This window comes from Monodon monoceros, unplaced genomic scaffold (genome assembly GCF_005190385.1).
Source record: "Monodon monoceros isolate NGI ecotype Baffin Bay Population unplaced genomic scaffold, NGI_Narwhal_1 Super_Scaffold_12, whole genome shotgun sequence".
NCBI classification, from domain to species: domain Eukaryota; kingdom Metazoa; phylum Chordata; class Mammalia; order Artiodactyla; family Monodontidae; genus Monodon; species Monodon monoceros.
Window position 1 is genome coordinate 119,108,578 of NW_021703768.1, and position 27,098 is coordinate 119,135,675.

The window sequence follows — 27,098 nt, forward strand, 5'->3', positions numbered from 1 at the left end:
CTAAAATACTTAGTATCTGATCCTGTAAGAAGTTTGCCAACATCTGGTTTAAGCTAATTGGGCCTCCGTATTGAAGCAACACCCTCCTGAGGACCTTCCTGATATTCCATATATTAGGAATTCTCTCCATTCTTGTCAGTTGGAACGTGAACTACTCTTGGCCCCATATGAGCCTCTGGGGGTTGTTCTATCTGTTTCATTAGTCCTTCCTGCACTGCAGCCTGAAAATGCTCTTCAGGCGGTGAGCTGGGGCACCCTTAGGGTTTAATCTATTTGTTTCCCTTCCCTCAGGGGATCATTATCTTGTGCTTTCTGTTGTGCAGTGTTTTAAAACTGTTGTCTCCTAAATCTTCTGTGTTTTTCTGTTTGTTGAAGGGGTAGAGTCAGTCTCTGTTGCTCCATCATTGCTGGAAGTCAACACCCCTCAACTTTCTCATTTTAACTTTTTCTTGCCTGATTGGAAGAGTAATGTGTTTATAACCTACTGATTTCTCTGCAGCATTGGATCTGATTTGCCACTCCTGACTTCTGTAATTTTTCTACTTTCACAAACGTATCTCCCCCATTTGTGATCTGTTTCTCCTCTTCTTTGCTGGCTCTGCCTCTTCTTTCTGCCTTAAATATTAGGATAGCTGATAGTGCTAACCCTGGTCTGTCCCCCTTCCTTTATCGTCCTGTAACTTCAACCACCATCTGGATAGGGTTGCAATAAATGCTTAGGGATTTAAAGTACAGCTTGGAGTTGTTCAGTCCTGGATTGAAATCTTGGTTCTACCGTTTGTTGTAATGTGGACAAACTCAAGTTCTCTGGGAGTTAATAAGAATAATGTCTATTTTTTTTTTTTTTTGGTTCCCTTAATATATACCTGGTGATGTACTAAGAATTTTGTTCATGTCATCTCTAACCCTTCACAACAGTTCTATGAGAGAGATACTTTTTTTTTTTTTTGCGGTATGCGGGCCTCTCACTGTTGTGGCCTCTCCCGTTGCAGAGCGCAGGCTCCGGACGCGCAGGCTCAGCGGCCATGGCTCACGGGCCCAGCCGCTCCGCGGCATGTGGGATCTTCCCGGACCGGGGCACGAACCCGTGTCCCCTGCTTCGGCAGGTGGACTCGCAACCACTGCGCCAGCAGGGAAGCCCGAGGGAGATACTTTTGTTATACCCATTTATAAATGGGAAAGCCAAAGTTCCAAGAAGTTAATTCACTTTTCCCAGGTGCACAGGCCAGAATTTGGACCCATATCTGTCTGACCAGACTAGGTTGACCACCTGCCCTGGTTTTGCTGAGATTTCCCTGGTGTTATAACTGAAAGTCCTCACTAGGGAACCCCTCAGTCAAGTGTGTTTGGCCATCCTAGTAAATTGCTCTGCTCTCGCTGGATCTTCTCTCTTCTCTATACCCACGTAATACTTTTCGTGTGGTTTAAACTCTGTCAATGCATGTGAACCACTTTATGTAGCGCCTGACATAAGTAAGGGCTTAAAAGTGGGAGCTGTTATTACTATTCGCATTGCTAACCTTTCTGAATCTCTTGCAGCAGGCATTTGTTATTCTGATTGGACGCCCACTAGCTAAGCATCATTCTTCTGTACAGGGAATCTCCCCCCTTATGAGGCAGGACCCATTTCCGACTCCAGAGACTAATCCCCACTCCCTGTCCCCAGCCTGGTAGCTAGAGCACAGGCAGGTGGCCCAGGCCGTACTTGTGAGATGCTTGTGACCCCAGCTCTGATCAGAAACAGGGCCCATGCAGAATCCGTCCTTTGAGGATGGCGGTGACGGCCACATTTCAGAATTCAGCAGTGTCCTGGAAGCAGAGCTGTGAGCTACAGTCTTGTTTCCAGTGGTTTCAACAAGGGGTTCCTCACTGGACCACATTAGGATGAATGTAATGCTTGCTCCTGGCTGCAGAGGTTCCAGTCTCGGCTCCGTGGCCAGTCTGGAAATTCTGTAAATTGCTAGCTCTCCTTTAGTAATTTCCTCATCTACTTGAATTAGCCGCAGTTGCTTGCTTTTCTCTGCAGCTGAGACTCAGCTCTGATTGATACCTGTACCGTCTGGATGTTGTGGGCGTTTCAAACTTAGTGGGTCCCAAACAGAACTCATTCCCTTCCCTCAGGGACCTACAGCATTTTACTCTGAATCTCAAGCACGATTCCTCAGTACATACTGGATTTATGGAATTAGAAACCATAGTCACCTTCAACTCCTCTTCCCTAACCCCAGCCCCCTCAGTGTTTACCAAGGGAGGGTCCACCTCCCCTGGCTTTTCCTCAGTCTTCGCTGCCTCTGTCTTCACCCAGGCCTTGTGGCTTCTTGCCTTGATCATGGCGCAGCCTCGGATCTGGTCTTCTTTCTGCCATTCTCAGGAAGCAGAGAAGCAGAGAACATCCAGCATGGCTTGCGAAGGTGGAAGATGAGGACAGAACGCCAAGAGAGAGCAAGGGGGATGAGGGTAGATTCAAACCCGAGAAATTCATGCCTGGAGTGGAAGAGAAAAAAAACTTTCTTTAAGGGTTTGAAGGGAGAAGGAGTAAAACAGTTGTTTCTTATTATTCACAGATTCTGTAGTTGGAGTTTCACCTACTCACTAAAATTTGTGACCCCCCCAATCAGTGCTGGTGATGCTTTTGTGGTCATTTGGGACGTGATCAGAGTGGAGAAAAATTTGAGTCCCCTGACGTGCATGTTCCCAGCAGAGGTGGAACAAGGTGACGCTTTGCCTTCTTTTCAGCTCATGTACAATAAATGTGTCCTTTTTACATTCTGTTCTGTGTCACATTTTTGGTACTTTTTCTTGGTGATTACACTGTGTAAAATAGACCCCCAGCATAGTGTGGAAGTGCCGGCTAGTGTTGCCAAGCGCAAGAAGGCTGTGATGTGCCTTATGGAGAAGATAGGTGTGTCAGATAAGCTTCCTTCAGGCAGTGGAAGGAAGTGCTGCTGACCCTGAGTTTAATGTTAATCAATCATACATATTAAACAAGGTCTTAAATGGAAGCACACATTAAAACAAAGAACGTATTGATCCTTTGATGAAATGTGACGAGAGGCTCACAGGAACCTAACCATCTATTTCCCTTAGGAACCGTGGTTCACTTTCATTAATTCAGTGTTCGCGGTGACTGTATGGCACAGAACTCCTGTGAATGAAAAGAACCAACTGCATTCTGGTGCTCACATTCAGCCCCTTGATCCTTAACAGTGCTCGATATGGAAAATGGGAAGTGGTTCATTGCATCCCCAAGTTTACTCTCTGGGAAATGATTATATCAGTCAGGATTCAACCAGAGAAGCATGAACTAGTAGGAGATATCTATTCTAATAGATGTATTACAAGGCTTATGTAATTGTGCAGTTTGGCTAAGTGAGCCCCAAATCCGTAGGGCAAGCCGTCAGGAAGGGAAGATGACAAGCCAGCTAGAACCCCATGGGCGTGGCAGAAGCTGTTGTCCATAGCAGTCAGAAAGGGAAAATCCAGCAAAGCAGTTGTAGATCCAGCTGCTGTTGAAGTCTCTTTCTCTACGAAAAGCTCAGTCTCTTTTAAAGGCTCACCTGGTTAGGTTGCACCCATTGAGGATAATCATCCCTCCTTGTTGTCAACTGAATAGAGCCTTTGATCACATCTGTAAAATCTCTTCACAGAAGTCCCCACATTCATGTCTGAATCACTGGGAGAAGGTGTGTGCACACCACAAGCTGGCCTCTGCCCACTTCTGTCCGTGTCACTGAGTCTAGCCAAGTTAACACCTCTAAAGATCGTCACCATGACGCATCAAATATAAGTTCTGATGCAGCTTATTTCTCAGAGTTGGGGTGATGGGTTCTGTGTGAGTGAAGTCACGTGATTTCACTTGGCTGTCTTCAAATCAATCCGAGTTTTATTCAACCTCCACCTCTCTCCTACTAGACCAGGCACCATTCTAAGTGTTTTCCATAGAGAAAGGTACTTGGACAACATCCTTGTTTTATGTGTGGGGACACTTAGGCACAGAAGTTAGCTGACTCAGTTAAGTGACGGAGCCGGGATTCAATCCCAGGCAGGCCAGAGCCAGAGCCTGTGCTCTGCCCCTTCATGCTGTGCTGAATCTCAACATGGCATTGCGACAAGTCATTTCCATTCTGGACTCCGACTTGTTTTGGGAGGGCAGGGTCTGTACAGGACCATATGGGAACTTGGGGGCTTTGGTGGTCTGGTGGCAGAGGGGGAATGCTCTCTTGTTGGGGACATTAGTGTCCCTTGTAAGGGTTGGGCTGTTAGACTCTACTTGCAGAACTCTGGTCCCTCTTGCTTTTCTCCTGGGGCATGTGCCACCCAGAGTCCCTTGAATCATCTCAACCTCTGTTTTACAGATTCTCCATTTACCCCACACTCAGGCCTTATTCCACAAACACTGTCCCAGATGTTTCCTGGAGCTTCAGCTGAATCTCCTGGCCAGGGTTAGACCCTCCCCAGAACTTTCCTGTAGGGCTCTGGCCATTCACGCACTCAAGCAACCAGTGTGGAGGCATTTACTGTGTGCCAGGCACCTTGCTAGGTTCTGGGGATACAGCTGTTCATAGGACAGACAAGCCCTCAATGCCTTCAAAGCCATTACATCCCCAGGTCCCAGAGAAAAGGCCTGGGGAGTAGGAATGCCTGTCAAACAGGAGAGCTGGACCCACTAAGCCTTGCATACTGCCTTTCTTCCTCATTCAGCAGTTATTTGCAAGTTTGTGTGTTCGTCTTTTCATAGGTGAACACATTAAAACAATTTTACATTGTTAAGAGTTCTTCATCTTCCTTGCCCCTTTTCTCCCCTGCCACCCCAAAGGTGACCCTTATCCATTTAATGCCTATCTTTCTGGATCTTTCTTTCATGTGTTTATAAACAAATATGAATATATTATATTTGAAAATGTTTATAATTGAACACAGTAGTCATTCCATAAATGCTTATTGGTGAATGAATGGATGAGTTTCCACATGTGTTTCTCCCAATTTCCTTGCTGCCCTCCCTGATTTCTGTACCCTTTCTGGGCACAGTGGCCACGCAGGTGAGGAGGGTAAGAGCTCTGGATTCCTGGTTTTCCTTGTGAACCATGTTGTCTGGATATGGACAAAAGAGCTTGCTGTCAGTGTTAATTAGCTCAGGCTGCCATAACAAAATATCACAGGCTGGGTGGCTTAAACAACAGAAGTTTATTTCTCACGTCTCTGAATGCGAAGAAGTCCAAGACCAAGGTGCCAGCGTGGTTGGTTTCCAGTGAGAACTCTTCTTGGCTTGTAGACCGCTGCCTTCTGGTCGTGTCCTCACATTGTTGGGGGAGATAGAGAGATTGAGAGATCTCTTCCTCTTCTTAGAAGGCCACAGTCCTATTGGATTACGTCCCTACGCTATGGTTTCATTTAACCTTCATTACCTCCTATGGGCCCTTTCTCCAGATACAGTCGCATTGGGGTTTAAGGTTTCAACATAAGGATTTTGGGGGGCCACAAGTCAGTCCATAGCACTGTCTATGATGTCTGCATATGCCTCAGGGCCACCACATACAGAGCTGGGCTGCTCCAGTGCCCTGGTTCAGGCTCTGCTCCCAGCGGGCATGCTCTAGGATGTTTGTTGATGCATGCATTTCTTAGAATTGAACTACTTGCCCTGGGACCTGGGGGAAGCTGAGGCCCTCCCAATGGCCTCCATCCCTAGCATTCCATGTGAATTAGTGGAAATTTCAGCCACCACTTTGTGAATGGTTCCAGATGTGCACGCTTGGGGAGAGTGAGATGGCTGGAAAGCCAAGCTTGAATTAAAAGTTCAATTAAGCATAGGATGGTAGATAGCTACTCTCTCCTAAGGATCCAAGGAGGGGAAACAGGAGTATCATGAGATACCTCAGGCCTTTTGAAAATGGGGGCTAGCTCTACACCTTGATGAAACAAGTGGCATGTGAAAGCAGAATAATTAACTTTGTCCTTGGCTCAGATCTTGGTCGGTTTTAAAGGCTCAGAAGGATAAAGAGGCAAGAGAAGGAGATAGAGTCCACAGAGAGTTGCTGAGAAGGGAGAAGAGTTCACTGGGAGATTAAGGGCTAATTGATTTTCGGAAGGCGGTTTCAAAGGAGAAACTGTCAGGAGTCACTGGGTGTGGCTCTGAGACACATTCATGTAGTGGTTTGGATGCTAGGGTGAAAGAGGGTGATGCAGGGTTTTAGGGGGATGGAGTGGATGACATTTGTGGAAGAATGTTGGGGGGAAAGGAGCTGCTGGCTCGATGTGGCAAGAATGCTCACAAGGCAAGCCAAACACGAAGACTGTGTGTTATCCAGAAATGAATTGTCCGCTTGATGTGGCCCAAGCGTGTGGCAAATGGGACTGAAAGTTAGATCAGGAAAAACCAAAGGGTTGATGGAGTAATAGGAGGGCTGTGAAGCTGGTAACCTGCTGTCTGGGTGGGTCGACTTACAGCAGCTATGAACTTGGACTTGGGGACAGTTGTTCAGTGTGGGGCATCCATTCCAGGTACCTGCAGTGGGGACAGTCACCGTGTATCATCAGGTAGTGTAGAAAGAATGTACCAGGATGGTTAAGATCAGACAAACTCCAGCACTTTCTGTGGGCAAGTTATAATCTCTGCAAGCCTCGGTTTCCTCACTGGTAAAGGTGGATAAAAATAGTACCTACCTATTAGGGCTGTTGAGAGGACTAAACTAGGAAACGCCTGGTAAATGCATGGTAAATGCTTAACAAATGTTAGCTGTAATTTCACAGTTAAGCAATACAATTTGTGTCCTTGTGATAAGGAAGGACATTTTTACTTCACTTTCTTAACTCACCAAGAAAAGGCACGTGGAGAAGGAAATAAACAGAACACAGGTGCAGTCAAATGGATTTTAGCCAAAGTCAGGCCAAAGAGAGCAGAGGAGAGGGCTCGAGCTGTGGTAGAGTGTTTATCAGTTAGGAGAGGGAATTGAGTAACACAGGAATGGGAGGATTGAAAGGGAGACAAAGGAGAAAAAGGAGGGAATTTTATCATTCTGTTACTCTGGCCATTAGCAGCTTAGGTAGAGCACCCACTCTGTACAGCGTGCCCCATTAGATAGGGGGTTACATGGGGATAGATGGACCGGCCCTGTCTCATGGTCCTCACGGCCCACCTTGTCATGATTGGCAGAGTGAGTGTAGCAACGACAGAAGAATTAAATCCTGAACACGGGCAGGAGCATTAGTCCAGCAGAGGCCTGATGCTGCCTGACTGAAGGCCCACGCCCTCAGGGACTCTCTGTGTATCCAGGACAGAATTGGAGTGCCCACTCCTGTACTGCAGTGTGCCAGGTGCTCTGTGAAGCATGCAGCCTGATCTCTGATTTTAGTCCAAGTTCAGAAGGAAGTACGTGGAGAGAACATTCAGGAGGCTCTGATGAAATTCCAGGAGAAAGGAGATGAACCCCAAACAGGGGCCAGTGGGATTGAAGAAGAGAGGACAGGTGCAGGAGCCAGGGACACAGTGTTGGCAGATATCAGGAGGACTCAGCGAGAATGTGGGAGAAAGGGCAAGAAGCCCAGTGGTCCTCATATTTTAGGGTGTTTGAGTCACCTGTAGGGCTTTAATGCGACAGATTCCTAGCACCCCTCCCAGACCTACTGAGTCTGAATTTCTGCATTGGGCCCAGGATCTGCGTTTTTTAGCGGGTACCCCAGAGGCTTCTGATGTAGGTGGTCTGCAAGTCATGCCTTGAGAAATGCTGGATTAGAGAAGGTAAACATCTCAGCCTGGCCCTGCAGAAAGCTGAGTCTGAGGCAAGGACTAAGGCACTTAAGTTTTATCAGGGAGGTGAAATCCCAGGAGTGGGAGGGGAAGAGGAGAAGATGCAGTAGGACACGTGGAATTTTCATGCTGGCCGCTATTTCAGAATAAGCCATGAAGGATCAGGCAGCTGACTCGGCACGGGGGCTGCTGCAGGCAGTTTGCAGGAGGAATCGCGCCTCAGCGTAGTTGCGGGGTGATGGATATAGGGGAGTCTGGTTCTCTCCCCGTCCTGCCCTGACCCTGTTTCCCGTGGGTGAAAGTCACTGCACTGGAGCTCGCTCCCCTGCCTTTCAGAATTGTGTCAACTGTCCCCTTGGTGACTTCTCAGCAGGCCAGGTCCCATACCCCTGGCAGTAGAGGGGCAACCAGGGTGGGCAGGGTGCTGGCCTAGAGAGAAAGGAAGAAGGAAGCAGTGAGATGGGGCCCAGCTTTGTCTCCCAGTAGAGGAGGAAGTCAGGCTGGGAAAGGTGGATTGCCAGTTCCCGTAAGGAATTAGAGTTTTGAAGCTGGAGAGTAAGAAGAAAGATTTCTAGGGAAATGATCTAAATGGAATTACATTAACAATGGCAATAAGAAAGGAAGAATTTGTATCCATAGTAAATGCCTTTAAATTCTTCTTTGTTTGTATTTCTTGCCCCAGAAAAACACCAGTGGTCAAATGACACGTGTGAGCGGTGGCGAGTTTTGGCAAAAGGGAGGCGGCAGAAATTCAAGGTATCACCTGTATATTTTTTATCCTGAATTAAGTTTCTCCCTTCTCAGCCCAAAGTTCTAGTAAAAGGTTCCACTTGGATTAAAGAGCAAATGAGTTTGTGAATCTCATTCAAAATCCCACATCTTTTTTCCCCTGAAGACCTATAAGTTCCTAAGATGCTCTGAAAGGAATTTAAAACTAATAATTGTAATTCTTAAGGGCTGCCAGTGGCCTATGGGATTCCAGAGCGTAATAACCTCATTTAACACTTACGTGAAGCTTTCTGTCTGTGTGTTACCAGAACTTGGTTAGCATTACCCACTGGCAAATGCATTCATCTGTCATAGAAGTAGGGGGAATTTAGTCACAGGAAGTTTAAATAACCGATCGTGTCGTGTAAGGAGCCAACAACGAGTAGATGCTTAGATTTATTTTCTGCTGTCATCATGAACAGAAGTATTTTATCATCCTGAATAAAAGTATTTCAGATGGCTATGAGGTCAGATCCTAGGAAGAAGATCAGATCAGATCTCTTGACAGTCATAAAGATGTTGATAACTCAGTGGTGACAAGTTGACTTTAGTTTGAATGTGTGTGATGTCTGGGGGCAGGGGGTAAAAATTTGCAGCTGTTCTTTATTTATCTAATCATTTATCTAACTGAAGTATAGTTGATTTACAATGTTGTGTTAATTTCTGTGGTACAGCAAAGTGATTCCATGTATGTGTATATACACTCTTTTTCATATTCTTTTCCATTACAGTCTATTACAGGATATTGAATGTAATTCCCTGTGCTATACAGTAGGACCTTGTTGTTTATCTTAGTCTCTATATAATAGTTTGCACCTGCTAATCCCAAACTCCCAATCCATCCCACCCCACCGCCCCTCCTTCTTGACAACCACAAGTCTGTTCTCTGTCTGTAAGTCTTTTTTGTAGATAGGTTCGTTTGTGTCATATTTTAGATTCCACGTATAAGTGATATCATATGGTATTTGTCTTTCTCTTTCTGACTTCACTTAGTATGATAATTCTAGGTCCATCCATGTTGCTGCAAATGGCATTATTTCATTCTTTTTTATGGCTGAGTAATATTCCATTGTATATATGAACCACATCTTTATTCATTCATCTGTGGATGGACATTTAGGTTGTTTCCATGTCTTGGCAATTGTGAGTAGTGCTTACAGCTGTTTTAAATACAATCACGGTGCTTGTGAGTAGAGGTAAAAGATGGGTGAGGATGGGTAGAAAACTCATGATTTGAGGTAGAAGTTAAAGGACAGACAGATGAATAAAGTGTGGATTATTAAGTGCCTGTAGTCAATGTCATTACTTTGAATTGAGAAGTAAAGGTTTTGAGCAACTGAAAGGGCAAAATGGGGAATAGGAAGAAATGCCACGCTAGCATCACGTAAAGAAAGAAAAGGGCGAAGAAAGAGAGAGAGATTATTGTAGGAAGTAAATGTAGTCCATTAAGGAATTTATCGCAAGAGATATTGGCCATAAAGAGAGAAGACTCATGAGCTGCATGTTTTAGAGAGAGTGGTTATTGGGGACTGGATCTATAGCGCTCATGCCACAAAGTTTTACTGAGCAACAGATACATACACGGCACTGAGACAGCAATGAGAAGAGTTTGTGTCTTGCTTCCTTGGTCACGTCTTTCCTTTCTGGACCATCAGGTACTACATAGCTGTTTAGAAAAAGAAAGACAGAAAATATCGTTAAAAAGGATGCTTTGTCCACAAGGTCTCTTCTAGCTCTAGAATTCTTTGATTCTGGGCCAAGATCCCTAGAGCTCCACAGAGGCTGTAGCAAGTGTATTCTTTTCAGGCTGGATCCCTATAGGGTTGGATGGTTGTTGTTGTGATTGTTTTAACGTCCTGCCTCCCAATCTTATTTCTGCCAGAGAGGTTCATTTATTTTTTTGCAAATGGATGGGAAGCCTAACTGAAGCCAGCTTAAGCATGGAAGTAATTTATTGGCTCCCAGTACTGAAAAGTCGTGAGTGGATTTATTCAGGAATGGCTGGATCCAGGACCTTAAGTGCTATCACAGTATTCTGAGTTCCCTCCTTCTCTCTCCTGGTTCTGCTTCCCCTGGGTTGTTTCCATTTTCAGATCTGCTCTTCCCTGTGGCAGCAAGGTGACTGCCACAGCTTCAGACTCATCACCTATACAGCTCCAGCTTGGATAGGGAACGTATCTACGCAAGCAGGAGCTGCCGCGCACATCCTGTAAGTCATGCTGATTTTACTGGTTTGGGTCAGATGCCCATCCTGGAATCAGACGCTGCGGCCGGAGGGATGAAATTGTGCTGATTGGTCAGAACTGGGCCAGTGTTCCTCCCGGCCAGCGCCTTGTGGACTGGGAAGCTTGGGACAGCGTAACCAGGAGACGAGGAAATGGATTCTGGTGAGCCAAAAATTAATACTCTGCCGCCCCAGGCCCAGTGAAACCTAGGGAGAGACCTGAGGTTCTGATCCCAACACCAAGAAGAGGTCAGAGGGGGGCAAGAAAGACTTCCAATCCAGAAATGGCTCCGGGATGGAATGATGTGTCCCGGGTGGCAGCTCGCTGCCCACGCAGCATGCCGTTTGTTCCACGGGCTGACCAGGGATTCTGTGTAACCCTGGTACATAGCTGCTTTCAGGAGATCACGGGGTGGTGTGTGTGGAGGGGGAATCCTCCACTTCCTGTTTGGGATTACACTCTTCACCCTCCCCTCCCACGCAGGCCATATGTTCATTCTAAACCTCAGCATCCAGCCAGAAAAACCCTTTGTGTTTTCTTGGCAAAACTAGGGCCCAGTAATTGAAGTCCATATGCAAAGCTGCTCCCCCCAGCCCACACCGAGGGATTTTAATTAGTATGTAATTGGTCAGAGAGGTACTATCAAATAGCTCCCAGTCTGGCCGGCTGGAAATGCGGTACTTGAAAAGTCCCAGACCAGAGAGGGATAATAAATGCTTTCAGTTCCATCTGTTGGAATGATTTGTTTAAGGTAGAAATTTCTGTTCTGTTACTATTTTTAACGCTTCTGCTCCTAGTGTTTCTTCAAATCATGTAACAGCTACCAGAGTATTCACAGGAGCGAACTAGAAGAAGGCTTAGCAAATCCATGTTTCTCCCTTCAGAGAAATTCATAAAATTCGGTGGGGATGGGGATGGAAAGAGGTGAGCTGGGCATTTGGTTTGAGTAGCTGGGCAGGAACTTCGGCTTATGTCCATTCACGACAACAGCCATCAGGGAAATCAGCCTGTTGGCAATTTGTGATCTCTGAAATGAAGAGCGCCCGTGTCCTTTAGCGTTGCCTCCAAAGCGCCGTGTGAGTGAGTCTGTCTCCACGGGAGGAAGGACTTGGAATTCACCTTGGTGGACAAGGCCCATCAACAGAGGAGAAGCAATGGGGGCAGGAAGCAGGGAGGCAGGGATCTCATTGCCCTGTGGTAGCGTGCAGGCTAGAGGGAAACTGCAGTGATGAGAATGAGAATGATAAGTATTATTGTCGTAGTAGCGACGCTCGCATCAGCATCAGGGCCGCCAGCATGTACTCTGTGCTCACTGCAGACTTGACACCATGCTCAGCATCTTCTGTGAATCGTGATGTTCACACTGTCTGTGACGTTGCTCCTATCGCTGCCCTGTTGCATAGATGAGGAACTGAAGGCTCCTATGGCTTGGCTGGCTTGCTTGAGGTTACCAGCTAGTCAGTGGCCGAGCCGGGGTTTGAACCCCAGTGGTCTAACTCCAGAGTCTGGGCTCTCAACCACCAGGCTTGCTCCCTCCTCCCCAGCATCACCAAGTGCCTTGGTTTTGCTTGAAGAACATATCCTGGAAAAAGGAAGGTAGAATGAGGTCTGTCTCAGCTCCTGTGCTTTCCTACCCAGCTCTCAAGTATGGAAGTGAGGTGTTGATACCTGCCAGGGCCACACCCAGAGGAGGGGTTGAGAACGTGTGTGGAAGGGATGGGGGGCAGAGTATGGAGCGTTCAGGCCCCTAGAAGGCCCACCTAACCTCGGATGGGCCTCTCTGTCCCTTCATGTGGCCGGAACCCTGAGGGTCCAGGCAGTGTTCCCTGCAAGGGACTTTCTCTCCTGTCTTCTCACTCTGCTACTTAGGGGCTAAAAGATGGGCCCTGCTCCTGCCCTGTTTGCCCTTCTAGGTGGAAGTCGTCTTTGAAGCGATGCTTGTGCTCAGTCATTTGGCTTGAGGCCTGCGCCCACTGGGAGAAGGCCTGGCTTGTCTTTTTCCAACCTCTTCTTGTTCTCTTGTCTGTCTGTCCGTGCATCCATTCATTGAACCCTGGTCCTTCTCTCCAGTGCACTCATTTTCTCTCCCTTGGCTGGAGAAGGTCTGGGAAGGTGGCCTGGGTTTACTCCACTCTGGGCATGGAGTCCATCACCCCATTTCCTCTGCGTGCTGTTCTCCCTCGGGTGTCACAGTGGTGGCTGGCTCTTGTTGGAGGCTCAGAACTGGGCCTGGGAGTGAACGTTCTGCATCTTCCCTCATGGTCAGCTCGCTCTAGTAGGGAGTCCACAGCCCAGCCGGTCTCTCTGGAGTTTTGCTCAGAGCCCGAGGCCAACAGCCGCCAATAATAAAGTGTCATTTGGCCTTGCTTTGTTCTCTGTGTGCCCTATTCCCCCACGGGCCTTGTGAGGACAGTGGCTGGTTTGTGGCAGGACTTGGGGTTTTCTGTGTCCCAGCCAATCCCATCATGATGCCGTGTTGCTCTCACTTCTTCAGACGCTGTTTGCACGTACCCTGTACTTGCCCACCGGCGCTAGACAGACTGTTGCCAACCAAGATGGGTCAATCTGTGTGAATGGGATATGGATTGAAGGAGAGGGGAAGAATTTGTGCTTGTGTCATGGGGCCCTGAACAGAATTCAGGAGATGAAAGCGTTAGTGTAAAGCAGCACAGAACCAGGAAATAGGGAAAAGGAAGGAAGGAAGGAGGGGGGGGAAGGGGGAGGGGCAGTTGTTGGAAATGACAAGAAACGAAAGTCAGGAAGTCTGGCTTCTAGATGGAAGTCCTTATTGAAGAGAAAACTAGTGATTGTTTAAAATGCTGTATTGAACATAAATTAGAGGGGATTAAGGCTAGAATCTAGAGTAGGTGTTATTTGTCTCGCACTGAAATCCTTGCTTCTAGAAGGCTTTCTCCTTGCAAAATAACAGTATTCTGGGTTTGGGTCGTGATGCTGTATGAATAGATGTTGGTTTAGAAGAATAATTTTACTAGCTGCCCTATGAGAGCTATTTATAGTATTTTTCCTTTCTGTAACATCTAAAACAAAGGTTGGTTTAAAAAAATCTTTGTAGCATTCCTGGTAAAACTAAAGGCCTTGCCTGACACTGCATATGGTTTGGTTTATAATCTAGGGATGGTTCCAGCATGCAGAGATTCAAAGTGGGTTTCTTTGTGGCTTGTCTGCACCTGCCGGAGGTCTGGTGCACCGATTAAAGTTACAAGGCAGCTATTAGCCACCAACTGACACCAAGATTATAGGTTAAAGTCTGAATTGGTTTAAACGGTGTCATGTGTCCAGCAAGGCAGAGAGTGAGGTGGGGGACATGTGTTTGGCAAATGGTAAGAAGCCACTCCAGTCTGGGGAAGGACGTCTTCTTCTTAACAGTTACTCACCAAGAGAAGTGGGGTCGGGGTAGGTTTGTAGGAAAAGCCTTGAATCTGGAGTCAGGCAGACTTAAGTTCTGAGTCCTGACGGTGTGACCCCGGTGAGCCTCAGTTTGTCATCTTAAAAATGGGAATGATAATCCCTGATTTATAAAAAGAATTCAGTGAATTGGAAATCACATCATTCTTGCTGGCGTTAATGCAACAGAGTTACACTGAGTTGCATTAATAGAAAATGAGCAGCGGGACTTCCCTGGTGGTCCAGTGGTTAAGACCCCGTGCTTCCAGCACTTCCACTGCAGGGGCGCGGGTTCGATCCCTGGTCGGAGAACTAAGATCCTGCGTGCCATGCGGCGTGGCCAAAAAATTATTAAAACCAAAAAAAAAAGAGAAAGAAAATGAGCAGCAGCAGCATTGGAAGGAGGAGAATGTTGTAGAAGCATCGAGCCTGCTGGATTGGGGTACAGTGTGATGGAGAGAAAGGAGTCCCCCAGCCCTGGATTCAAGTCCTGGCTCCAGAACTTACTAGCTACTTGACCTTGGGCAACCTCTCTGAGCCACGGTATCCTCATCCGGACACTGGGGACAACACTGACAGCGACCTCACAGGGCTGTTGTGAGGAGTAGATGATTCGCTCCAGGTCAGTGCTGGGCTCGCGGGCTCCGGAAATGCTCGCAAATGTTAGTCACTTTCGCTGTTAGTCACCTTCCTCCATCAAGCAACACTTCTCCCTCCGGCATCACCACTATTTATTCTAAACTGGGATTTCTTTCTCTTCCTACAAGTATCCTCAGAGGCTTCCTACAAGCATTCCTCAGACTTCAGTAATTGGAGGCCCCCTGCCCAATTTTTGCCACCTATGCATGCCTCCTCTCTTGTTATTTATTATTTTTTCTTCAAGTCAACTTTTTAATCCTTAAATGCACTTAAAGGAAACTTCACATCACAATGGTAAGTGAAAATCTGTGTAGATCTTAAAATAGAATGTTTATGACTCACCTGAAATTTCTGCATGCACTGCCACACACATGTGTATTATACTTGGGGTAATATTGGTCTAATCCTTTGCTAGTCGAAGCGTGGTCCCTGGACCAGCAGCATCAGTATCCCGTGAGAGCTTGTTAGAAATGCAGAATCTCAGGCCTCACCCCAGACCTCCTGACACAGAATCTGCAATTTAAGAAGATCCTCAATGATTGGTATACTTTTGGGGGGGGGGGACACTTACTCATTTTGTTATTGAGGTGAAATTCACATATATACTTTTAAGGTTTGAGAAGCAGTGGTCTAGGGGATCTTTAAAGTTCCTTCCAACTCTGAGAACTAATGCCAAATATGATATTTCTCCCTCTTTCTGAGATCCAAGTCCCTATTTCCAACCTAGGTGTTCTACTCTCAGCCTAAACCCCACCTCCGGCCTCTCCTAAGAGCTCCCATTCCCCCAGATGCACCTAAAACCATCTTAAACCCCTTCCTCCCCCACCTGCATTTCAGTTCCTGCCAAGCAGACCCAACTCGATCTCCATCAAGACGTTCTCCTTGGACTTCCCTGGTGGTCCGGTGGTTAAGACGCCGCGCTTCCACTGTGGGGGGCACAGGTACAGTCCCTGATCAGGGAACTAGGATCCCGCATGCTGCGTGGCATGGCCAAAAAAAAAAAAAAGTATCTCCTCGATTCCTGTAGCTCCCCCTGCACTGCAGGCCCCTCATCTGAGGGCTGGCTGTTGCCCTCTCCCTGTATTCTTTTTCCTCCAGGGGATCCTTGCTAGCTCCGTGTTCTCGAGGCACAAGTGTGGTCATATCATCCACTCTTCAGTCACCTTGTGTGATTCCCTGCTACCTACCATGGAGCGACCAGACTCCTCAGTCTGTCCTTTAAGGCTCTCCATTATTTTACTGATATCAGGCTCCCGCCTACATATACCCTGAGCTGTAGACAAGTCGTACAAGGCATTGTTTTATACAAAGCTTTCCCTGCCTCCGCGTCTTTGCTTATGCTTTCCCATTTCTGAAATGCGTTTCTCTCCAGCCTCATGATTTCACGTCTCCACCTCTCAAAACTCTTCCAGTCCAAGACCTCTGCTCACGTTTCACCTCCTTCCTGAAGCCTTCCAAGGCTCCCCAGCTCCATAGCTCTCCTTAATTTCCACCGCCTATGGTGACCTCTGCCTTTTAGCGTGGTTGTATTAGGACTAATCTTAACTCTTCAAGCCTGTACAGCAGGTATGACTCTTAGTGCCACCATGTCAATTTAACTCCCTTTAACTCAGTTTCTATTCTGAGCTCCCCATCTGCTTGCAAATATACCATCCCATTCTCCATTACACTCTCTTTGGCCCCAGGCCGCATTCTCAGTGCTAGAGGATTGGGGCCAAGGCACCTGCGAGGTGGTATATCGCGTCCTCAGATGCCATCTGTCCAGCTGGCATCTACTGGAATGTACATCATTCTGTTAAGCCTTCAATCACTGGACATGTAGGTCGCTGCTGCCTTATCTCATGTTTCCCTTTGCAAGGCCTCTTTAGGTCCAGCAGCTGTACTCTCTTTACTGCACTGGTGTCTCTCTTGGACGCACAGGGCCCTTTTCTGCCCTGTGCCATGCTGGAGCCATACAACTCTGCACAGCTGCCTGACATTTTAGTGTATCACGTAGCTCTACCACCTAGCTGAGGTCTGGGTGCTTCACAGGGCATGGGTCAGCCCTGTGCTCAGAGCTTCCAAACCTATCTGGAATTTTTGTTGTTTCCTTCTTCCTTAGAGGTCACCCAGTTGGAAAGGTTGGAGTCAGGAAGCCTTATACGATCATGTATTTTCCCTCAAAGTGTTAATTGCCAGAATCTGCTCCATTCCAACAGGCTGTAGACTTTGAAGCTCAAAAGGAATTTTTTCTCTCTGCTTTCTCATCCCCAGACTAGCCTGTCAGACTGATTAGGGTGAGGGCCATGGATACAAAGAAACCTGGGGAAAAATCCACCATTAGTATTATCAACTATTATCCTGCTACATGATTTGTAAACTGCTTGGGGACAGGGAACTCTGTTAATTCATCCTGATATGTCCCTACAGTAACTGAAATAGTGCGTGCACAGAGAAGGCACTAAACACACGGTTATTAGGCAAGAATATAAATGATAGGTTACTTAAAAAAATTATTTATTTATTTTCGGCTGCATTGGGTCTTTGTTGCTGCCCGCGGGCTTTCTCTAGTTGTGGCGAGCAGGGCTACTCTTCGTTGTGGTGCGTGGGCTTCTCATCATGGTGGCTTCTCTTGTTGCGGAGCCCGGGCTCTAGGCGTGCGGGCTTCAGTAGTTGTAGCACACAGGCTCAGTAGTTGTGCCTCGCGGGCTCTAGAGCGCAGGCTCAGTAGTTGTGGTGCACGGGCTTAGTTGCTCTGCAGCATGTGGGATCTTCCTGGACCAGGGCTCGAACCCGTGTCCCCTGCTTTGGCAAGCGGATTCTTAACCACTGTGCCACCAGGGAAGCCCTAGGTTACTTTGATTCTGTATTATTAGTGTCATATTCATGGTTTTTCATCTCACTGATGCTAACAGATATCCATCTCTCTATATATGATGATAAAATAGGAAGAGAGAAAAAAAAAACCTGGTGATTGGGCTGACTGGATAAAATCTACTAAATAAATGAGATTAATGATATCTGACAGTCATTTATTCATTCAGCCTATTGAATGAGGACTTTCTCTGGGCCGTACACTATTGTGGGGGGCATTGGGAGATATTTGTGGGTGAGACATTCCAGGCCCCTGGTGCATTTGTGAGGAAACAAATAATTGACACATGCTCAAATAAACAGGGTAACTTCAGAAATAGACAAGTGCTGTGGAGATGGTCACACGTGTAAATGTACAATTGGTAAGCAAGACACACAGAGAGACCTGGCGGGGATGCTTGTGCCAAGATCTGAAAAAGGGGTAGGAGTAACCAGCCAAAGGAGACAGTGAAGGTGAGGGAGAGGAGGAGGGGCAGGTCGTTTCAGGCAGAAGGAAGGGCACGTGCAATGGCCCTGTGGCAGGGAGAAGCATCGTATGTATACTAAGTATATAGAGAACGAGGGGTGTGTGAACATGAGGAAGGAGGTGAGCCGAGGCAAGTGCTTCCTTTCATCTTCTCATCCAGTGGGCAGGTATTTGTTGAATGCCCCCTATGTGCCAGGCGCACACTGAGGCGCGGTGGTGAACCAATGGACATGGTCCTTGCCCTCGTGGCGCTCACGGCCAGTCAGTGGAGAGAATGCCCTTTACGCTATTATGGCAAGCTAATGGCTTGTTTAATTGCTGCCTTTTGTTTATTTAGGAACTCCTATCTTGCTAAATGTAATTTCTTCCTTTTAAAGGAAATGACGGCATGTTCTTAGTGCATGCTGTGTGGAATAACATATTCCTGGTGAGAACATCACTTCTCAGCCAGGTGAGTCATGAGGTTGAGACCGAAAAGGCCAACGTGGGTGTTGATTGTAGTTAGTCTGCTGACTGACTTTACTTACAAACCCTGATAAGGTCTTATGAAAACTCAGGATTTGCAGATGCCAAAGTGAGGCTGTCTAGAGGAGATGGGTAAGATCTGAGCTGTGTATTAGTTCATGGAGCACCAGCTGCCGTGAACAGATACACACCAACATTTCAGTGGCTTATTATGTACAGGTTTATTTCTCACCAGATGTCTCTGGTCAGCAGATGGGTCTCCTCTAAGTGGTGCTTCAGGCTCCCAGGTTCCTTCCATCTCGTGGCTCCACCTTCTTCAACTTGTAGCTTCCAAGGTCACACAGAAGGGGAAGGAACATGGCAAATTACCTGTGGGAGGTTTTTGTTTTTTTTTTTTTTTTTTTTCGGTACGCGGGCCTCTCACTGTTGTGGCCTCTCCCGTTGCGGAGCACAGGCTCTGGACGCGCAGGCTCAGTGGCCATGGCTCACGGGCCTAGCCACTCCGCGGCATGTGGGATCTTCCCGGACCGGGGCACAAACCCGTGTCCCCTGCGTCGGCAGGCGGGCTCTCAACCACTGCGCCACCAGGGAAGCCCCCGTGGGAGGTTTTAATGGGCCAGGCCTGAAATGGCATCTGTCACTTCTGTCCGTGCCACTGGCCAGAACTCAGTCACATGGTCACATTGACTGCAAGGGAAGTTGGGAAATGTAGTCTAGCTACGGGCCCCAGAAGAAATGGAAACTGTTTTAATGGATAATGAACCGGTCTCTGTACCATCTGCAATTTAATTAATCCTGGTGCCTTTTGTACTTGGGTTCACATTATTCTGTGGCCTTTGTCTATTCCTTTAAAAAAGAAAAGGCCCAAGTTGGAAATATTTGAATTTTTCTTTGTTGATATATGGTTTAAATAATGACACTCCTAAAAGGGTTTCATTACTTTCACTTCCTTTTCTCTTTTCTTCTTCCCTCCTTCCCTTCCTTTCCTCCCTCCCTTCCTCCCTGTGTTGAGAGTTAGGAATTTCCATTAATTCTGATTTAGAATTCACAGGTTTGAATATAGCCAGCTTGCCTTTCATATATTTGTCAGTCTAAAAATGTCAGTGGACAATTAATAAAAATTTAGAAACCACTTATCTCCCTTTGGAGGGGGAATTAGAGGGGTATAGTTAGCTTTGAGAGCATAAGATCATTTGGTTTTGGGGCCACCTTATCTGACCACAGGAAAGGAGGGGAAGGAATTCAGGCTCTTCATGACCTAAACCCTCAGTATCTTGTTTCCATCCTTAATAACAAATGGGAAGGGGAGCAGTAACGGGGGGCCTGTTTCTGAGAGCTGTTCATTTTCTCCCTGATCATACAGGGCTGTGAAATGTGAAAAGCATCAGGGACTCTGAGCACGGTTCCCCTAAATGCCCCGTTGCCCACAGGGAACCAGCCAAAGGCTGGGGTTGGCTTCAGATGGCTGGACAGGTGGCCTTGTAATTAAAACCTTTCCCTTCTAACTGCAGGCCTTGTTTTGCCAGGAATCTGAGGTGAAGAAAATGTTCTAGTTAGAGTCCTATACCAGCTGCTTTGAAAGCTTCCTCACAGTTGTCCCCAGACCACAGCAGACAACCACATCTCTGCTTTCAGAATCTTGGGGACTTAGTGTTACTTGAGATGGGTCAAGCGGGCGTAGAGATGAGGGAAGATTTCTTCCTGATCTCAAAAGTTCGGAGGCTTCTGGAAGACTGGAACGGCACAAAAGAAGGTCTGGAATGTGCACATTTCCTCTTTCTATCAACTTTGCGAGATAGGGGCCATTATGAGTCCTTATGTTGTGGGTGAGAACACTGAGGCACACAGGGTTTGAGTAGCTTGATTGTGCTCAAGGGGTTAAGCATCAGTCAGGATTCACATCCAGCTAGTGTTGACTCCAGGTTCAGGCATTGGTAACCTCTACTCTTTTTTTTTTTTTGCGGTACGCGGGCCTCTCACTGTTGTGGCCTCTCCCGTTGCGGAGCACAGGCTCCGGACGCGCAGGCTCAGCGGCCATGGCTCACGGGCCCAGCCGCTCCGCGGCATGTGGGATCCTCCCGGACCGGGGCACGAACCCGTGTCCCCTGCATCGGCAGGCGGACTCTCAACCACTGCGCCACCAGGGAAGCCCAGTAACCTCTACTCTTAAGCAGGTCCAAAATTTAATTCCTGAGCATCCTCCCCATATACTCTCCATCTTCACTCTTCCGCCCTCCTAGTTCACGGGCCCTCCACCCTCCCAGTTCCTCAGGCCAAAAACCTGGGAGTCATCCTTGACTTCTCCTAATCTCATCCCCCCAGTAGAATTTACCAGGAAATTCATTTGCTTGTGTTTACAATCTATATCCAGAATCTGGGTACATCTCGCCATTTCCAGTGCTACCAATACCTTAGTCAAAGCTGTACCTGTTCCGCCCTCTAGTCTACAATAGCCTTGACACTGATCTCTCTGTTTCTAGTCTTGCTGTCCTCTGGTCTCTTCCTGTGAAGAGCTCTGCACAAGATCATCATGGACCTGAGCCTCCTTTTCTCTCATTTACCGTCCCTAGGTGGCTGTGTTCATCTTTGTGGTCAGAGCTGCCTCAGCTCCTTGTCTCCCAGAAAGGGAATTAGAGAGGAAATCCTGGCAAACAGTTTCCTTTTAAACAAATGATGCACGATTTGTACACATCATTTCCACTCACATTTCACTGGCAAGTAAAGAGTCACACGGCCAACTTAGCTGCAGGGGCATCTAGGAAATGTGGTCTTGGAATGGATTGTCATATTCCCAACTCCTCAGGAAGAGGAGACTGGATTTCGACATAACTAGCCGTGTGCCAGAGTCCAAGAGGGGAAGCAGGTAGACCTGTCAGGAGGCTGTTCAGGACCCTTAGGTAAGTGTTGACAGTAGCTTGACCTAGAGAAGAGGCAGTGGGGATGGAGAGAGATGGACAGATTTGTGATGTATTTTGGAGGTAGAATTGGGGGGTGGGGGGGTGTAGGGTTGAGGAAAAAGTGGGGATCAAGGATGATTCCCAGATATTTCTGTCTTGAGAGACACAGTGATGCCATTTTCTGGGCCGAGGAGGCAGTCAGGAGCGGCCACCTGGGGACAGTGTGTGAGGCCCGTCGCTTAGAGGGCCCATCTTACGTCGTAGTGGAAGCAGCCACACCATGTTGGAATGGCTCCTGGGGAGAGTCTGAGGGGTGGTCTGCCCTGTGGATCAAATGCGTTTTACCTTAAAATGCTTCAAAGGAAGGAGAAGGGCAGCCTATTTTTGGTGCGTTGGTAGGCCAAGTTACTGGCAAGGTAGAGGTTGATTCAAGAAGCCGGGTGCCGTGGAGCCCAAATGGCACGTGGTTGCAGCCCCGGGTTAGGCCAGCAGAGCTGCTTTCAGTTTGGGGGAAGGGAGGAGCTCGGTAGAGGCACTTATTTTCCAGCACCTGGGCCAGAAAAGGTCATGCTCCCAGCACCTTGATGCCCCTTGACATTGAGGGCTCCGAAGTGTTTTTCTGTCTCCTGTTTGCCTGAGTTGGAGGTGGTGTAAGAACGTGTGTTTGCAATTAGAGTAGTTAAGAGACGAGGGTCTGGAAGGATGACTGACTCACCCAGCTGGGCAGTTACAAGGCCTGCTCTGGCCATTTTGAGAGGCAGTGTGGACGGGGGCAGGGGTGGAAGGCTCAGGGGTCAGACCCAGCTTGAGGCTGATCAATTCTGAAAGAACCTACAAAGCCAAGTTGCTCACCCTGAGTCTGGGGCCAAGATGCTCAGCCTGAGATGAGCCCAGCTGGTTCTGCCACCTCTGAGAAGTGTGCCTGGGACAGTGCTAGTTTTTATAAATGTTTGCTATTTAGAAACATTGTTTAGTATTAATTTCTAAATCACTCAGTATTGTGCCATGTGAGGTTCTTTTCACCTTTCTTTATTTTTGGTTGCGTTGGGTCTTCGTTGCTGCACGCGGGCTTTGTCTAGTTGTGGCGAGCGGGGGTACTCTTTGTTGCGGTGCGCAGGCTTCTCATTGCAGTGGCTTCTCTGGTTGCAGAGCACAGGCTCTAGGCTCACGGGCTTCAGTAGTTGTGGGCTCTGGGCTCTAGAGTGCAGGCTCAGTAGTTGTGGCTTACGGGCTTAGTTGCTCCGCAGCATGTGGGATCTTCCCGGACCAGGGATTGAACCCATGTCCCCTGAATTAGCAGGCGGATTCTTAACCACTGTGCCACCGGGGAAGTCCCTTTTTCACCTTTTTATTTCACCACTGTGAGAGTTGAAGTTCAGTCTCTAGTACAGAGTACCATGGTAAGGGTTTGAAACATTGCTTGTGAATACATTGGTGTTCAGCTCACAAACTGGCTCTTTCGGCATCCCCAGGGTTAAGCGTCATCAGGGCCAGGGTAGGTCATGGCCCCCATGGTCCTGCAGTTCAGGAAAAGGGCGTGAGGTCACAGGCCTGGGGTTGAGGCCAGATCCCCCTTCTCTAGCTCTGGGACCCTGGGCCTTTGAGTAACTTGTGTGGCCTCCTGGGGTCTGTTGCCTTTTCTTTAAAGTGGGGAGTAAGCATTTCCCTGCCTACCTTGAGGGTATTGTTGGGAGGATGCCACGAGATGGCCCATGAAGGCACTTGGAAATCAGTAAACCGCAGCACAGCACAAGATGTCTCTGTGATCTCAAAGAAGTGATCAGAATATGGACATGAGGGCTATAGTGCTTTTAATTTCTGCCTGTAGTTACCATTGATGAGGAGGGAAAGGTGGTTTGATGTTGGGAAACCCAACTTGCGTTTATGGTAGAAGAAAAAAATACCTTTAGATCAATGTTAATAAGAGAAGTGGGGAAAAGCCTTCATTTCCCTTTGATGACTGATGTGTTATTTAGTGATAACTGAGATTCTTGGACCAGCGAATTTGTTGTTATAGCCATACTCTCGCCCAAGGGTCAGAACCTGGGGGACAGAGGAGTGGTCATGATCCCATCCAACAGAGGTGGTGAAGGCAGACCTGGACCCCCTGCTGCCATGCAGCATCTGAGCCCAGGGCTCACTCTGACCTACCACCTGGGGAACACGTGTTAAATTCACCCGGGACTGAGCAGGCTTGGAGTTCCCGTACCAGCAGCAGAGCCTGACTCGTAAGCCAGAGTGCTAACTTAGCAATGTAGCTGGGAGGAGAAAACCTGCGATGTGCTTCTGGGAATTGCATTCTCAGTATCAAGGAACTGGATTGGTCTTAGTAAGCATGAAATCAAAGCAAAGGAGTTAGTGAGACTTGGTGGGCTATTTTATCTAACCTGTTCTGGATGAAGACTTTTTCTTTTTTTTTTTTTTTTTTGCGGTACGCGGGCCTCTCACTGTTGTGGCCTCTCCCGTTGCGGAGCACAGGCTCCGGACGCGCAGGCTCAGCGGCCATGGTTCACGGGACCAGCCGCTCCGCGGCATGTGGGATCTTCCCGGACCGGGGCACGAACCCGTGTCCCCTGCATCGGCAGGCGGACTCTCAACCACTGCGCCACCAGGGAAGCCCTGGATGAAGACATTTTGAGCTTTATGTTTGTCACTGACCTTTCAGCAGAGCAGAATTCTCCAGCCCACCATAGGCAGGGCCTCCTGAGTAAACTCTGATCCTGCTCAGCCTTTCCTTGGAGTCACCAAAAACTTCCGGCCTCTCCACTTTGCTTCCCTTAATCATATGACCGTTCCTGAGGGCTGACCTTCTCTGCCGCTTGCTGCATTGAAATCAGTGTCTTGGGCTTCCCTGGTGGCGCAGTGGTTGAGAGTCCGCCTGCCGATGCAGGGGACACGGGTTCATGCCCCGGTCCGGGAGGATCCCACATGCCGTGGAGCGGCTGGGCCCGTGAGCCATGGCCGCTGAGCCTGCGCGTCCGGAGCCTGTGCTCCGCAATGGGAGAGGCCACAACACTGAGAGGTCCGCATACTGAAAAAAAAAAAAAAAAAAAAAAAAGAAATCAGCGTCTTCCTTTTGAGTTACGTAGCCTAGGAGCCTTTAGAAGTCAGACACTTAGACATCTCATTTCTTAGGTAGGTAAATTTCTGGGGGAAAAAGTGCACATTCAACTAACCTCCTGTCTTTGATGTTGGGTCTTTTTAGCTTCCGTACAAGAATGAGGCATCTTTTAACCTGCTCTCCATATTCTAGGTTACACCGTCTTTGATCTTGCCCCCTCCTCTGCCCTGAATATATTTGACTCCATCCGGTGACTGTTTGTCAGAGGCCTCCCATGTACGAGAATAATGCTTTATTTAAAAGGCACAGGCTTTTGGATCAGACCTGGGTTCATATCCCAGCTCCACCACTGCTGGCTGAGTCACCGTGAGCAAGCTTTTCTAACTTTAGTTTCACCCCCTGTAAAATGCGGTTAAGAGTACCCACCTGAATAGGGTTTTCATGAGGATTAAATGCCATAGTGTGTGTAAAGTGCTTAGTTTAGTGGTTGTACATAAGTGCATAATAAAAATAAACAAAACTTTGAAAATGTGTATAATGCTCTATGCATTTATTCATATGTTTCTAAACAAATTTGTATGGAGTCCCCTGCATATGCCAGACCGGCTCTAGGCTCTAAGGAGCAGCAGTGGTGAAAGCACATCCTCATAGAGCTCATTTCTAGTTGAGGTGTAGGCAATAAGCAGATAAACTCATAAATGTGATGTCAAAGAGCAAAAAATGGCTTGAAGAAAAATGAAACAGGGAAAGGGGACAGAATGACAAGGGTGGGGTAGAGGTTTCGTCCCTCAAACTTGCCCCTTGATGTAGGACCTTTGCATTGGCTGTGCCCTCTGCTGGGATGTCCCCCATCCTCCAGGATTGTCCTTATTTCTTTCAGGTGTCTGCCTAAGCATCACCTCATCAGAGAGCCACCTCTTATCTAAAAAATGATACACACAAAAAAAATACATAAAGAGATGCCATTCCTTGCTTTGAAGTTTATAGTCCTATAAAACTGACAAGTAGACAAATGACTATCCTTCTAGATGAAGATAGTGGCCTTAACGGAAGTACAAATAACATTCAGTTAAGGGAGTCAGGAAAGGCTATATTCAAGAATAGTACTTGAGATGTTGCTTGGCATAAAAAGAACGGGGACTTTGGAATTGGAGCAAGCTACCCTGGTGACGTGGGGCATCACTCAGAGCATGAAGATAAGGACACCTACCTCCGAGGGCTGTTGTGTTCATTGAGAAACAGGTGAAGTCCCAAGCGCCCACGGTAGTATGGGAGGTCGGCTCTCAATGGTGCCCTCTTCCCACTAATAGATAATTAATAGTGGTGTTTAGGGTATGTTCCCATCAGCCTTCAACTCTCATAATGTGCTATTGTCTTGTGATTGTTTATCTGGGCACCCGGCTCTAACAGGAGAAGGAGAGCCTCTTACAGACCTGCACGGCTGTGTCCTTGGCTTGGGTGGCACCATGCCTGTCATGCGGGGGCATTTGATCAAGGCCAACGAGTACATCATCTTGCAGAGGCAGAAGTGTTCTGCACAGGCAGGGACCTCAAGGGATGGTCTGTTCTATTCTTCATCTCTGTACCTCAGTACCCCCAAATTGTTTCTGACAGATGGGCGTTTAGCGTGTTCTTGAAAGAAGACTCCACTTCCTCTCTAGGGAAATGCATGCTGGGTTTAACCACGTAATTCAAAGCAAGTGAAATGATGCCAGCATGCCTCCCTCTTAGAGCTTTGATTCTATTTTAATGCCCCTGGTTTTTAGAAGGAATTAAAGAATATTGATTTTTCCAGTGCAAGGGCTGTAAACAGATTATTGTTGTTTTTAAGATCAGAGATAGTCTTTAAGACATGGAGGTTTTCAGTATCAGTGAAATCTTAGTTATCCTGGAGATGCTGAATATCAAGATAGTGGCCTTTCCAGGCATATTTCTCTTCCTGTATTGTTTTTATTTAAAAAAGAGCTTTCTGTTTGTTTTTGTCTCATAGCAACTCCACCATAAAATAAGCCAGACACAGAAGAGAAACAATCTGAATAATTATGCTTAGGCCATTTCATTAAAATGTGGGGAAAAGGAGAGTGGATGCTGTAGTCTACTGGCGGGCTTGGGGGTTCCTCATTGATGGTACTCGGTCACCTTTCACCTCTGTCCTCAATCAACATAGTTTAAGGTGAAAGTCACTGAGAATTTGGAAGTCACATCTGGAGCTGGACGTCTAGGGGCTCGTGTGTGTTGTTGTGGGAAACTCTCCCTGCTGCTCAGAGCTTCCACCGTGATTGCGGAATGTGGACCACAGAGGCTGGTCTGGAGCTGAGGGCCTCGGGCAGCCCTGTAAGTGCTGCAGCCCCAAACCAGGAGGGGATTCGTTTGTCCCAATGAAAGCCTTGACCCTAACCGTGGGCTGCCAGGGGAACCATTGGCTTAGAATCTGCCTGATTCCCCAGGATAGAAAGTTGCCTCAGAAAAATGCCATGGGGTGCTTTCTTCCTTCCTTCCTGCCTCCCTCCCTTTTAAAATATTTATTTATTTATTTATTTATTTGGTTGCACTGGCTCCTTAGTTGCGGCTTGCG

At 47.5% G+C, this 27,098-nt stretch overlaps 1 long non-coding RNA gene across 1 annotated transcript in view; it reads left to right on the forward strand.

Annotated features, from left to right (window-relative positions):
- Positions 1 to 27,098, forward strand: part of LOC114892259 — a 209,360-nt gene that overhangs the window by 55,690 nt on the left and 126,572 nt on the right. Inside the window, exon 2 of the long non-coding RNA XR_003792683.1 lies at positions 8,427 to 8,500. This is a non-coding gene — a long non-coding RNA (uncharacterized LOC114892259). The remainder of the gene's footprint in view (positions 1 to 8,426; positions 8,501 to 27,098) is intronic.